General features: G+C 38.2%; 1 protein-coding gene across 5 annotated transcripts in view; it reads left to right on the forward strand.

Annotated features, from left to right (window-relative positions):
- The first annotated feature begins 781 nt into the window (after positions 1 to 781).
- Positions 782 to 13,162, forward strand: part of LOC113889641 (guanylate-binding protein 4-like) — a 66,312-nt gene continuing 53,931 nt past the window's right edge. Inside the window, exon 1 of one of the 5 annotated variants that reach the window (XM_027536617.1) lies at positions 782 to 1,130. The gene's annotated coding sequence lies outside the window, so the exon portion shown is untranslated. The remainder of the gene's footprint in view (positions 1,131 to 13,162) is intronic. The other 4 variants (XM_027536616.1, XM_027536615.1, XM_027536614.1 and 1 more) reach the window with 4 other exon arrangements.

The raw sequence follows: 13,162 nt of genomic DNA on the forward strand, positions 1-13,162 counted from the left end.
ACTATACAGTCCATGGAATTCTCCAGGCCAGAATATTGGAGTGGGTAGCTTTCCCCTTCTCTAGGGGATCTTCCCAACCCAGGGATCAAACCCAGGTCTCCTGCATTGCAGGCAGATTCTTTACCAGCTGTGCCACAAGGGAAGCCCCAAAGAGCCCAAGGACTACAAATTCAAGCTGCCTAATTATTATATGCAATAGGTAATAATATGTAAAGAGTTTGGCCTAGGAAGCAATTGATAAATAAGAAACATTATTATTATTATTGTTCACTTGGCAACAACAGAGGTATTAAGTGAGGTGGTTGATAGCATGGGTTCTGGAGAAAGACTTTTGGGGTTCAATCATACTTACTACCTTGTGGTTTTAGCACATTATTAAATCTCTCTAATACTGTGGTAAAAGTAAATAATATTGTGGTAAAAATATTGAGGTATAAGAATAAGAGGGGATAATGTATGTATAGAAGTTGTCACTGGGTATGAATCAAGTGTGCAAAAAATGGAATATAACCTCATTTTTTATTATTTATTAGGCACTAAGTGCCAGTACTAGGGTTAAGTATGGAGAATTAAAAAAATGTATGACACAGTCATTCCCCTGGAGAACTTACAGTTCTCACTTACTAAACACGAGTAACCAGCTACATTGTGACTGAATCTAACTGGACCTAGAAAATCATTATAGTAGGTTTTCTCATCCTAATACTTTTCAAACTGTCTCCAAGAAGAAATAAACAGCATTATTTTAATTGATCCAATGGATCTTTCTCTCATTTTTCTTTTCAGCAGTCTCTAAGACGTTTTCTAATTATAAAATTTAAAGGTTCCAGTTGAGAAATCATGTCATGCTCTCTCACTAGCATAGCTCTTGCATTTCCTTTGTAGCCTTAGATTCTACTTTCAGTTTCAGTGCTATTTCTTTGCAGACATTGCCTGATAGTTTCGCTTTCTTATCATTGGGTGAGGAAAATCTGAGAAGCCCCAGGAGATTGGAGGTATAAAATAAAGGCCAAATTGCCAGTGAGAGAGAAAAGTGAAACCAAACTCAGAAGAAACACGAAGAGGACAAGCTCTTCTAACCTTCCAGTTGAGGCAGCTTTCTGCTCACCTCTACAGGATCTCTCCACCGGGTAAGACTGAGGCTGGGTGGGAAGAGATTTACGGGAGGGAGCACACTTTCTCTAAAACAATCATACCAAGACAGGCTGCGCAGAGCCTGATCTGTCATGAGTTCAGATGAAAGTCTGATGTTGGGCAGCAGGGTGTCCTCTAAGTGCCCACTGCTGAGCTCTGTGCTGAATTAGGTTCCAGCAGAGGCAGAGTCTAAACTGAGAGCCAGGAATGCTTCAAGATTCTTTCATGATACTTTATTAAAGTGTCTTTATTTTTTATAAAACCCACTAACTAAAGCTCAGAGTTCACTTCTGTCTTTATTGCAAACTTTCAAAGTGCTAGAACTTGGGGTCGACAAAAAAAGGTTATTGTAATTTGGGAGCTTACAAAATCTTTGTGCAGCCACTTTTTCTGGTCAGTAACTGATTGATTCTCATTTTATAAAAGTGCTATGTCTCATGTTAAAACCAGACAGTCTTCTTGCCAGCAGTCCTAGTGGGCCACTGTTGTAAGAGGAAATGAGTACAGTACTGTCATAGGAAAAAAAAAAAAATATTTTTTTAGCCACCCCTAGAGAAATGGGAAGCCAGATAGGTGGCAAGACTAGCATCATATAAGATTCCAGTCTTCAGCCAGAAGTCAGAAGTAATCAACTATAACAGAAGCAATCGTGCTTTCTTATAGGATAAGAATAAAAACCAGCATGCCTTAGTCTGTCTTTGTTGATACCTCAAAAAGTTAATAAAAGTTTTATCATGATCACTTCCAGTTACAGGGATTGAGACATTGACGTTAACAAGGCAAGTAGGGCATTACTAAAAGAAAACTTCAACTTCTCTTAATGCTATAAAATTGTCAAATTATCAAGTCCTGGTTAAAGAGGTCATGACTAAAATCATGTGAATAAATACTTTATATATAACAGAGTTCAGAGAGGAAACATGATCATTTATAAGATCATGTTTCATAAGAGTAGTAGCTTCATTACCTGAGGTAATTAAAAGCAATATGCTAGTTGATATATACGGAGATAATAAAGAATAAATCTTCAAACACAAGGAGGTCAAAATTTGGTAACATAATTGAGTGAAATATAGAGTGTTAACAAAAATTTCAGAAACTATGACCTGATTAAAATGAAGAGGTGTTTTACTCAAGGTTTATTAGGACTGCGGCCTGGGAGACAAGTTCAAGAAACACTTAAAAACTTGTGTTCCTCTTGACTACAAAGTAGAAAAAGTTTATAAAGGTCAAAACTAAGACCAGTTATTTACAATTCTGTGTTAAGGATTATAATTAAGGCAAAAAGTAAGGACCTGAATTGGTTGCTGAGGTTTAAATCGCTGAAATGGTTTTAAACTTCCACAGGGTGGGGGGAGGAGGGAATCCTGAACCATAAAGTTGCAGGTAGCAGATGTTGTCCCAAACACAGCTGATGCTGTCCTTAGGTGTGATACAGGTCAGAGAAAATCCAAGCTTTTCATGGTGCTAGGATATGCCTTAGACTAAATTCTTAATGGCACTCAACTCTAGTTTTGTATGTCTGAACTATGATTACTCCATTGTAATTTCAATTTGTCATGAAGAGTGAGATTCAGATTAGAGGTATCAGTCTTGGGCAAAAACACATGAATTCAGATGCAGGTCAACAGTTAGGAACCAGTGAGTCGCTAGACAGGTGGACTATGGCAGCTCAGCAGTGCCCGTCCCTGAGAGGAGGAAGCCACTGGGGACCGAGTCTCAGTCTGATCCAGAGTTTGCCCAGGAACAGACTTGGGAGAAACTAGGTCCAAGACTGGATTAGGATGGCATGTGTTTCACATTATATAAATGTTTGACATAATATTCCCCAGATGTAGGCTGCCTGTTATATATGCCTGAGGTGAGACAGCTCAGTGTGTCCTGTCCAAAGACCAAAATTTGAAGGTGAAAAGCTTTGAAAGGAAATTTTGTAATGAAGTCAGAATATGTGAGACACAAGGAAAAAAATCTCCATGTTATGGAAATGTGATACAAGCTGAGCCAGTGGAAATGCAGTCTGGTATACCCTTCTTCTGGCAAAAAATTTGGCAATAAGCAACAAAAGTATATACTCTTGCCTTTTGACAGCACAACCCTTCATTCCCAGGAATCTATTCTGAAGAAACAGCTGCAACAATGTGAAAGCAGGGTTATTCATTGCAGCACTGTAATTGAAAAACACTAGAAGCAATCTAAGTGCCCACACAAAGGAGTGGTTAAGTAAACTATGGTATATACATTTAATGGAGTAGGCACCCATCAAAAAGAATGAGCAAGCTTTCTATGAAGTGATATAGAGTGATTTCCATATATTTGTAAAATGTGATCTTTCTTATTAAAAATGTGAGTAAGAAAATATAAATGATTTATGGAAACGATATCTAGGAAGTATCAACCAGAAATTAATGAGATTGGTTTATTCTTAGAGAATGGGTGGTACTGCATTTGGGACTATTTGTTGACCATGATGGCTACTCCATTTGTTCTAAGGGATTCCTGTCCACAGTAGTAGATATAATGGTCATCTGAGTTAAATTCACCCATTTCAGTTCATTTTAGTTCGCTGATTCCTAGAATGTCAACATTCACTCTTGCCATTTCTTGTTTGACCACTTCCAATTTGCCTTGATTCATGGACCTGACATTCAGGTTCCTATGAAATATTTCTCTTTATAGCATCAGACCTTGCTTCTATTACCAGTCACATCCACAACTGGGTATTGTTTTTGCTTTGGCTCCATCCCTTCATTCTTTCTGGAGTTATTTCTCCACTGATCTCCAGTAGCATATTGGGCACCTCCTGACCTGGGGAGTTCATCTTTCAATATCCTATCATTTTGCCTTTTCATACTGTTCATGGGGTTCTCAAGGCAAGAATACTGAAGTGGTTTGCAATTCCCTTCTCCTTGGACCACATTCTGTCACACCTCTCCACCATGACCCACCCGTCTTGGGTGGCCCCAAGGGCATGGCTTAGTTTCATTGAGTTAGACAAGGCTGTGGTCCTAGTGTGATTAGATTGACTAGTTTTCTGTAATTATGGTTTCAGTGTGTCTGCCCTCTGATGCCCTCTTGCAACACCTACTGTCTTACTTGGATTTCTCTTACCTTGGATGAGAGGTATTTCCTCACCGCCGCCCCTCCTGACCTTGAACGTGGAATAGCTCCTCTCAGGCCTCCTGCACCCACACAGCCACCGCTCCTTGGACATGGGGATGCTCCTCCTGGCCGCCAGCCCTGGCCTTGGGCATGGGGTAGCTCCTCTCGGCCGTTCCTGCGCTGTTGCAGCCTGGAACTCTCGGCCGCTGCCATGTAGGGCTACCCAAAATGGATTGGGTCATAATGGAGATTTCTGACAAAATGCAGTCCCCTGGAGAAGGGAATGGCAAACCACTTCAGTATTCTTGCCTTGAGAACCCCATGAACAGTATGAAAAGGAAAAAAATATATGACACTGAAGGATGAATTACCCAGGTCAGTAGGTGCCCAATACGCTACTGGAGAAGAGTGGAAAAATAACTACAGAAAGAATGAAGAGATGAAGCCAAAGCGAAAACAATACCCAGTTGTGGATGTGACTGGTGATTGAAGTAAAGACCAATGCTGCAAAGAACAGTATAACATAGGAACCTGGAATGTTAGGTCCATGAATGAAGGTAAATTGGAAGTGATCAAACAGGAGATGGCAAGAGTGAACATCAACATTTTAGGATTCAGTGTACCAAAATGGACTGGAATGGTGAATTTAATTCAAATGGCCACTGTATCTACTACTATGGGCAAGAATCAATTAGAAGAAATGGAGTAGCCATCATAGTCAACAAGAGTATGAAATGCAGTACTTGAGTGCAATCTAAAAACAACAGAATGATCTCTGTTCATTTCCAAGGCAAACCATTCAATATCACAGTAATCCAAGTCTATGCCCCACCACTAGAGCCAAAAAAGCTGAAGTTGAATGGTTCTATGAAGACCTACAAGGCCTTCTAGAACTAACACCTACAAAGATGTCTTTTTCATCATAGGGGAATAGAATGCAAAAGTAGGAAGTCAAGAGATACCTGGAGTAACAGGCAAATTTGGCCTTAGAGTACAAAATGAAGCAGGAGAAAGGCTAACAGAGTTTTGCCAAGAGAAGGCACTGGTCATAACTAACACCTTCTTCCAACACAAGAGACGACTCTACATCATCAGATGGTCAACACCAAAATCAGATTGATTATATTCTTTGCAGTCAAAGATAGAGAAACTCTATACAGTCAGCAAAAACAAGACTGGGAGCTGACTGTGGCTCCGATCATGAACTCCTTATTGCCAAATTCAGACTGAAATTGAAGAGAGAAGGGAAAACCAATAGACTATTCAGGTATGAACTAAATCAAATCCCTCACTATTATACAGTGGAAGTGACAAATAGATTCAAGGGACTATATCTGATAGACAAAGTGCCTGAAGAACTATGGACAGAGGTTTATGACATTGTACAGGAGGCAGTGATCAAGACCATCCCCAAGACAAAGACATGCAAAAAGGCAAAATGGTTGTCAGACGAGTCTTACAAATAGCTGAGAAAAGAAGAGAAGTGAAAGGCAAATGAGAAAAGGAAAGATATACCCATTTGAATGCAGAATTCCAAAGAATAGCAAGGAGAAATAAGAAAGCCTTCCTTGGTGATCAATGCAAAGAAATAGAGGAAAACAAAAGAATGGGAAAGACTAGATATCTCTTCAAGAAAATTAGAGCTACTAAGGGAATATTTCAAGCAAAGATAGGCAGAATAAAGGACAGAAATTGTAAGGACTTAACAGAAGCTGAAGATATTAAGAAAAGGTGATAAGAATACACAGAAGAACTATGCAGAAAAAGATCTTCATGACACAGATAACCATGATATTGTGATCACTCACCTAGAGCAAGACATCCTGAAGTTTGAGGTCAAGTGGGCCTTAGGAAGCATCACTACAAACAAAGCTAGTGGAGGTGATGGAATTCCAGTAGAGCGATTTCAAATCTTAAAAGATGATGGTGTGAAAGTGCTGCACTCAATATACCAGCAAATTTGGAAAACTCAGCAGTGGCCACAGGACTGGAAAAGGTCCGTTTTCATTCCAATCCCAAAGAAAGCCAATGCCAAAGAATGCTCAAACTACTGCACAATTGCACTCATCTCACATGCTAGCAAAGTAATGCTCGAAATTCTCCAAGACAGGCTTCAACAGTACGTGAGCCATGAACTTGCAGATATTCAAGCTAGTTTTAGAAAAGGCAGAGGAACTGGAGATCAAATTGCTAACATCCACTGGATTATGAAAAAAGCAATAGAGTTCCAGAAAAACATCTATATCTGCTTTATTGACTCTGCTAAAGCCTTTGACTGTATGAATCACCAAAAACTGTGGAAAATTTTTCAAGAGATGGGAATACCAGGCCACCTGACCCGCCTCTTGAGAAATCTGTTTCCAGGTTAGGAAGCAGCAGGTAGAACTGGACATGGAACAACAGACTGGTTCCAAATCTGGAAAGGAGTACATTAAGGCTGTATATTGTAACCCTGCTTCTTTAACTTGTAGGCAGAGTACATCATGCAAAATGCTGTGCTGGATGAAACACAAGCTGGAATGAAGATTGCTGGGAGACGTATCAATAACCTCAGATATGCAGATGACACCACCCTTATGACAGAAAGTGAAGAGGAATTAAAGAGCCTCTTGATGAAAGTGAAAGAAGACAGTGAAAAAGTTGGCTTAAACCTCAACATTCAGAAAACTAAGATCATAGCATGATGTCCAATCACTCTGGCAAATAGATAGGGAAACATGCAAACGGTGACAGACTTTATTTTTGGAGGGGCTCCAAATCACTGCAGATGGTGATTCCAGCCATGAAATTAAAAGCCACTTGCTCTTTGGTAGAAAAGCTGTGATCAACCTAGACAGCACATTATAAAGCAGAGATATTACTTTGCCAATAAAACTCCATCTAGTCAAAGCTATGGCTTTTCCATTAGTCATGTATGAATGTGAGAGCTGGACTCTAAAGAAAGCTTAGTGCCAAAGAATTGATGTTTTTGAACTGTGGTGTTAGAAAGACTCGAGAATCCCTTGGAGTGCAGGGAAATGAAACCAGTCAATCTGAAAGGAAATCAGTCCTGAATATTCATTGGAAGGACTGATGCTGAAGCTGAAACTCCAATGCTTTGGCCACCTGATGTGAAGAACTGACTCATTGGAAAAGACCCTGATGCTGGAAAAGATTGAGGGAAGGAGGAGAAGGATAAGATGGTTGGATGGCATCACCCTCTCGATGTGCATGAGTTTGAGCAAGCTCCAGGAGTTGGTGATGGACAGGGAAGCCTGGTGTGCTGCAGTCCATGGTATTGCAAAGAGTCAGACATGACTGAGGGACTGAACTGAACTAAACTGATGTTATCTACCATCATCTATATATACCGTATATGACATATACTATAATCTATATATACCCTATATGATATGCCATAATCTCCATTCCTTTAGTCTACTTTTGTCTTTATATTTAAAGTGGTTTTCTTGTACACAACAGATAATTGAGTTTTGTGTTTTTAATCCACTCTGACAGTCTCTGTCTTTTAATTGGTGTATTTAGACCATTGATATTGAAATTGATTACTGATAATTGATTACATTATATAGTAGGATTAATATCCACCTGACTTTATACTTTTCACTATTCATTGCCCATATCTTTGTCACTATTTTATCTTTCACTCCTCTTCTAACTTTTGGTTTTAATTATGCATTTTATATGATTCCATTTTCTATCCTTTCTTAGCATAGCAATTATACCTCTTTAAAAATTTTTTTAAACTGTTTGCCCTAGAGATGGCAATATACATGTCTAACCAATCCATGTTCAGTGTCAAATAACACTATACCACATCACAAATAGCACAAGCACCTTAAAATGACAAAATATTCCTAATTCTTCTCTCTGGTCTTTTGTATCATTGCTATAATTCATTTCACTCATACATACTCTTCAATCTTCAAATACATTGGTGCTATTATTGTTTTAATAAATTGTTGTATGTTAGATCAACTTAGAATAAGAGAAATATATTTTTATTTTCTTGCCATTTATTCCTCCTTCAGTGCTCTTCCAGTCTTTATGTAGATCCAAATTTCTGATATATCATTTTCCTCCTCTGAAGAACTTTAAACATTTCTTACAAATCAGGATTCCTGGTGATAGATTTCCTCAATTTTTGCTTGTTAAGGAAGTACTTATTTCTCCTTCACTCAGAAGAATAATTTCAGTAGATACAGAATTCTAATTTGGTGTTGCTATTTCTTTCAAGATTTTAATTATTTCATTCCATTCTCTTCTTGCTTGTATGCTTTCAAAGGAGATGTCTGATATAATTCTTACCCTAGTGCCTCTATGAGTAAAATAAAATCTCTTTGCCTTATTTCAAGATTTTCTGTTTGATTTTTTGTAGTTGAATATGATGTGCTTTTCAATTTGAGAAGTTTCTATTGACGGACCTCCAAATTCACTGAGTCCATCCCAATCATGTTCAGTCTACTGATGAACCCACCAAAGACATTCTTCATTCTGTCAGCCTGTTTTTAGTTTCTTGTATCTCCTTACAATTGTGGGAATTTCCATTTCTCTCCCTACATTACTCACTTGTTCATTCATGTTTTCCTCTTTCTCCATTAGATTTCTTAGCATATTAATCACAGTAATTTTAAATTTAGCTGTCTGATAATTTGCAAATTTCTTTCATGTCTGATTCTGGTTCTGATACTCGATTTGATGCTTCAGACTGCTTTTATGCCTTTTAGCATGTCTAGTAATTTTTTGTTGAAAGCTGGCATAGTTTAATATTTTGAAGGACCTGATGTAAATATGTCTATAGTGTGAGGTTTTATGTTAACTGTCAACAGGTTAGATTGTGTTTACCACTTGTTTTGGCTGCTGTGTCAGGAAATAACATTTCCTTACTGTTAATGTTTTTGTCTCTCTGCTATCTTTTGGTTTCCCTAGAAGAGTGGTCCCCAAACGTTTTGGAACCAGGGACTGGTCTTATGGAAGACAATGGGAGTGGAGGTAGAGGATAGTTCAAGCGGTGATACTAGTGATGGGGAGTGGCACATGAAGCTTCCCTTTCTTGCCCTGCAGCTCACCTCCTGCTGTGCAGCCAAGTTCCTAACAGGCCATGGACTAGTACCAGTCTGCAGCAGGGGGTGGGGGATGTTGGGGACCCCTGCCTGCCCTAGAGAACTTTTCTGCAGCAGCTGCTGCTGCTAAGTCGCTTCAGTCGTGGCCGACTCTGTGCAACCCCATAGACGGCAGCCCACCAGGCTTCCCCGTCCCTGGGATTCTCCAGGCAAGAATTCTGGAGTGGGTTGCCATTTCCTTCTCCAATGCATGAAAGTGAAAAGGAAAAGTGAAGTCGTTCAGTCGTGTCCAACTCTTAGCGACCCCATGGACTGCAGCCTACCAAGCTCCTCCGTCCATGGGATTTCCTAAGCAAGAGTACTGGAGTGGGTCGCCATTGCCCTCTCCGAGAACTTTTCTACTACCATCTAAATCAGTATGTCTCTCCAAATATCATATGTTGAAAAACTTATGCCCAATGTGCTGGTTTTGGTGGTGGGGCCTTGAGGAAGCGATTAGTTCATGAGTGCAGAACAATCATGAATACTGAGTGTAATGCTTACATAAACTCATAACATGTACCATGCCCATACCATACCCTTGCTATGGTAGTTATATTTTTAGTCTTTTGAGGAACTTTCATACTGTTTTCCATAGTGGCTTCATCAATTTACATTCCCACCAATAAGGCACATACAAACACTATATTTTTTAAATCTTTTGCATTCACTTTAAAGGCATTGTTACTCTGTAGATAATTCTGGTTGACATTTTTCATTCAACACTTTAATAGAGATGTTATTCCGCTTTTTCTTAGCTTATATAATTCTTAGCAATGTTTCTTTCCAAGCCTAGTTTTTGTTCTTCTCTGTGTAATGTTTCTTTTTTCACTGCTTGTCTCTAAGATTTTCTGTTCATAATTGGCTTTTATTACTAGTCTGTGGGGCGCAAGGCCGTATTTATCTTATATTTGTTTTGTTTGGGGTTCTGTGAACCTTTGATTGGCAATTCGTCTCTTTTATTAATTTTGGGAAATTTTCTCTTCAAGTATTTTTCCTGCCTCTTTCTTTACTTCTTCTATTTTTATTTTTCCAGTTATGTGCATGAGAAAACTTTTGTCATTGTACTGGGGGATATCCTAAACTATTGAAGGCTCAGAGTATTTTTTTCTCTCTATTTCTGTATTTCCATGTGGTTAATGACTATCGATCTATCTCAGATTGTATGGTTCTTTCCACCAATTTGTTCACATATTTTCTGTTAATTCCTTTTCAAGAATTCTTAGTCACTGATATTGTGCTTTACTTTTATAGGATTTCCACTTAACTCTATTAATAGCATGCAATCTTTAAAAAATTTTAATGTGTTCATGTGTGTTATTCACCTTTCCAGTAGATCTTTCAACATAGTAATAGTGATTTCAAAGGCCCTGATTGTTCCACATTAGGTTTATTTCTGATATTGTTTCTGTTCTTTGTCTTATCTCATTATGATGCATAGTTTTAAGTTGGGTTTTTTTCTTTGTTTGTTTTTGTTTGTTTCTTGTTTTTGCTTGACTCTATTTTTATTGTATGCTTAGCACTGTAAAAAAAAGTGGATATTGAGATAATAAGATTTATAGTTGAAAAATAGCACAACCTCTATTTTGGTTAGGATGATTGTGGGGGGCATTTAGTCAGTGTAGTAATTCATCTGTGCTGAGTTTTGTTGTTGCTACACTCCATCAAGTCCACCACAAGCTTCACATTCCTCCAGTGGAATTCTACTATTTGTAGTGGAAGACCTGAAGCACCAGAAGACTCTTTTAGTTTTCCTCTTCCATCCTCAACCTTTAGCAGACCCTGCATACCTGTCTTGTGGGCAGTCTCTGTGCTCTTGACCTATTCCAATGATAGACTGCTGTTTTTGTTTTGTTGTTGTTTATTTACTTACTGCAAGGCTTTGTTGAATGCCTGCATATTCTTAGGTTTTCCAGGTAAATCTGTTGCACCTAAAACCTTGAAAAACTCAGTCAGTCTGCCCAACAAAGGTTATTGCATATCTCCTGCCCTGCAGCTACTATTTCTTATGATACCTGATGGCCAATGGAAGATTTTATATGAGTATGTGTGAATTTCTCTTATGTCAAGGTTTATTGGGGATTCTGGCCATTGTGCAATATGCAGGAAGTTTATTAAAATTTTTGTTATTCTAATATCTGTAATCAGATAAAAGATAACTTGTTTATGTGGCTCATCTTCTCAAAAGGGATTGCAACTCTTTGAAATTCTATCTTCTTGCTTTGTGACCTAACTTGGGATAGGTCTTTAAAAGAATGATTTTATAGATTATTTGGCCTTTTTTTTCTTTTCAGATTGGAGCAATGTTCTCTTGAGACATTTTGGATTCTTAGTAGTTTGGAACATGGATCTCATTTCTCTTGATTAGTCACTCTAAGTTTACCAATTTCATAAACTACCAATTTTACAAACATTTTGGTTGCTTTGACTCTCTTATTATATAGTGGTTTTCTACTTCACTAAGTCTGTTTTGCTTTTATTTTGGTTTCTTCTACTTTTTCCTCATTTGGATCACTTGAAGAGATTGATATTTAGCTTGTTTTCTACTTTAATTCTTTACTAGTTTATGGCTTGAGGATATGAATTTCACTGAAATTAGTGATTTAACTGCATCTTAAAGTCTGAAATATAGTAATATCAGTATTTCTCATTTAAAAATATTTTCTATTTTTCAAATAAATTTCTTTGTGACCTATATATTATTTAGAATTATAATATAAAAGTATAAGAATCTTCAGTTATATTTTTGTCACTGTTCTATAGCATTGAAAAGTGAAATTGTTAGTTGCTCAGTCGTGTCCAGCTCTTTGCAAACTCATGGACTATAGCCTGCCAGGCTCCTTTGTCCATGGGATTCTCCAGGCAAGAATAGTGGAATGGGCAGCCATTCCCTTCTCCAGGGGATCTTTCCAGCCCAGGGATTGAACCTGGGTCTCCTGGATTTCAGGCAGATTCTTTACCATCTGAGCCACCAGGGAATATTTTTTTAACATAGTATTATGGTAAACTGGTATACTCTGCTTGACTTTAATTTGTTAACCTGAAAAAATATGTTTTCTACAGTGTTTGATCACAATTATCAACATATTAAATATCTATTTGTTCAATTTGCTAATTATCCTCTTCAAATCTTTGGGCTTCTCTGGTGGCTCAGATGTTAAAGAATTTGCCTACAGTGCAGAAGATATGGGTTTGACCTCTGGGTCAGGAAGATTCCCCTGGAGAAGAAAATGGCAACCCACACCAGTATTCTTGCCTGGAGAATTCCATGGACAGAGGAGCCTGATGAGTTACAGTCCATGGAGTTGCAAAGAGTCAGACATGACCGAGCAAATAACACCACTTCACCTCATGTCTTCAACACCATTACTGATTTTGTGTGTTGGTTCTATTAATCTCTGAAGTGGGATAAGTGTGTCCTTAAAATTGTGACTTTCCTTATTCTTTCAATTCTGCCATTTTCTCAATTTATTGGAAGCCATATTATAAAGTGAAAGCCATTCAGTCATGTCCGACTCTTTATGACCCCATGGACTGTATAGTCCGTGGAATTCTCCAGGCTAGAATACTGGAGTGGGTAGCCTTTCCCTTCTCCAGGGGATCTTCCCAACCCATAGATCGAACCCAGGTCTCCCATATTGCAGGTGGATTCTTTACCAGCTGAGTAAAGTACATTTGTATGTACCACAAGGTACAAACAAATACAACAATATTATGTCTTCTATAAAGCTGAAATTTTCTTCGATTTTATGCATGACTATAGACAGGCATTTTTGCTCTTAATATCTATTTTTATATGCTGCTATATGTATTACTCGCACACACTA

The sequence above is a fragment of the Bos indicus x Bos taurus genome, chromosome 3 (assembly GCF_003369695.1).
Source record: "Bos indicus x Bos taurus breed Angus x Brahman F1 hybrid chromosome 3, Bos_hybrid_MaternalHap_v2.0, whole genome shotgun sequence".
Taxonomy (NCBI): Eukaryota; Metazoa; Chordata; class Mammalia; order Artiodactyla; family Bovidae; genus Bos; species Bos indicus x Bos taurus.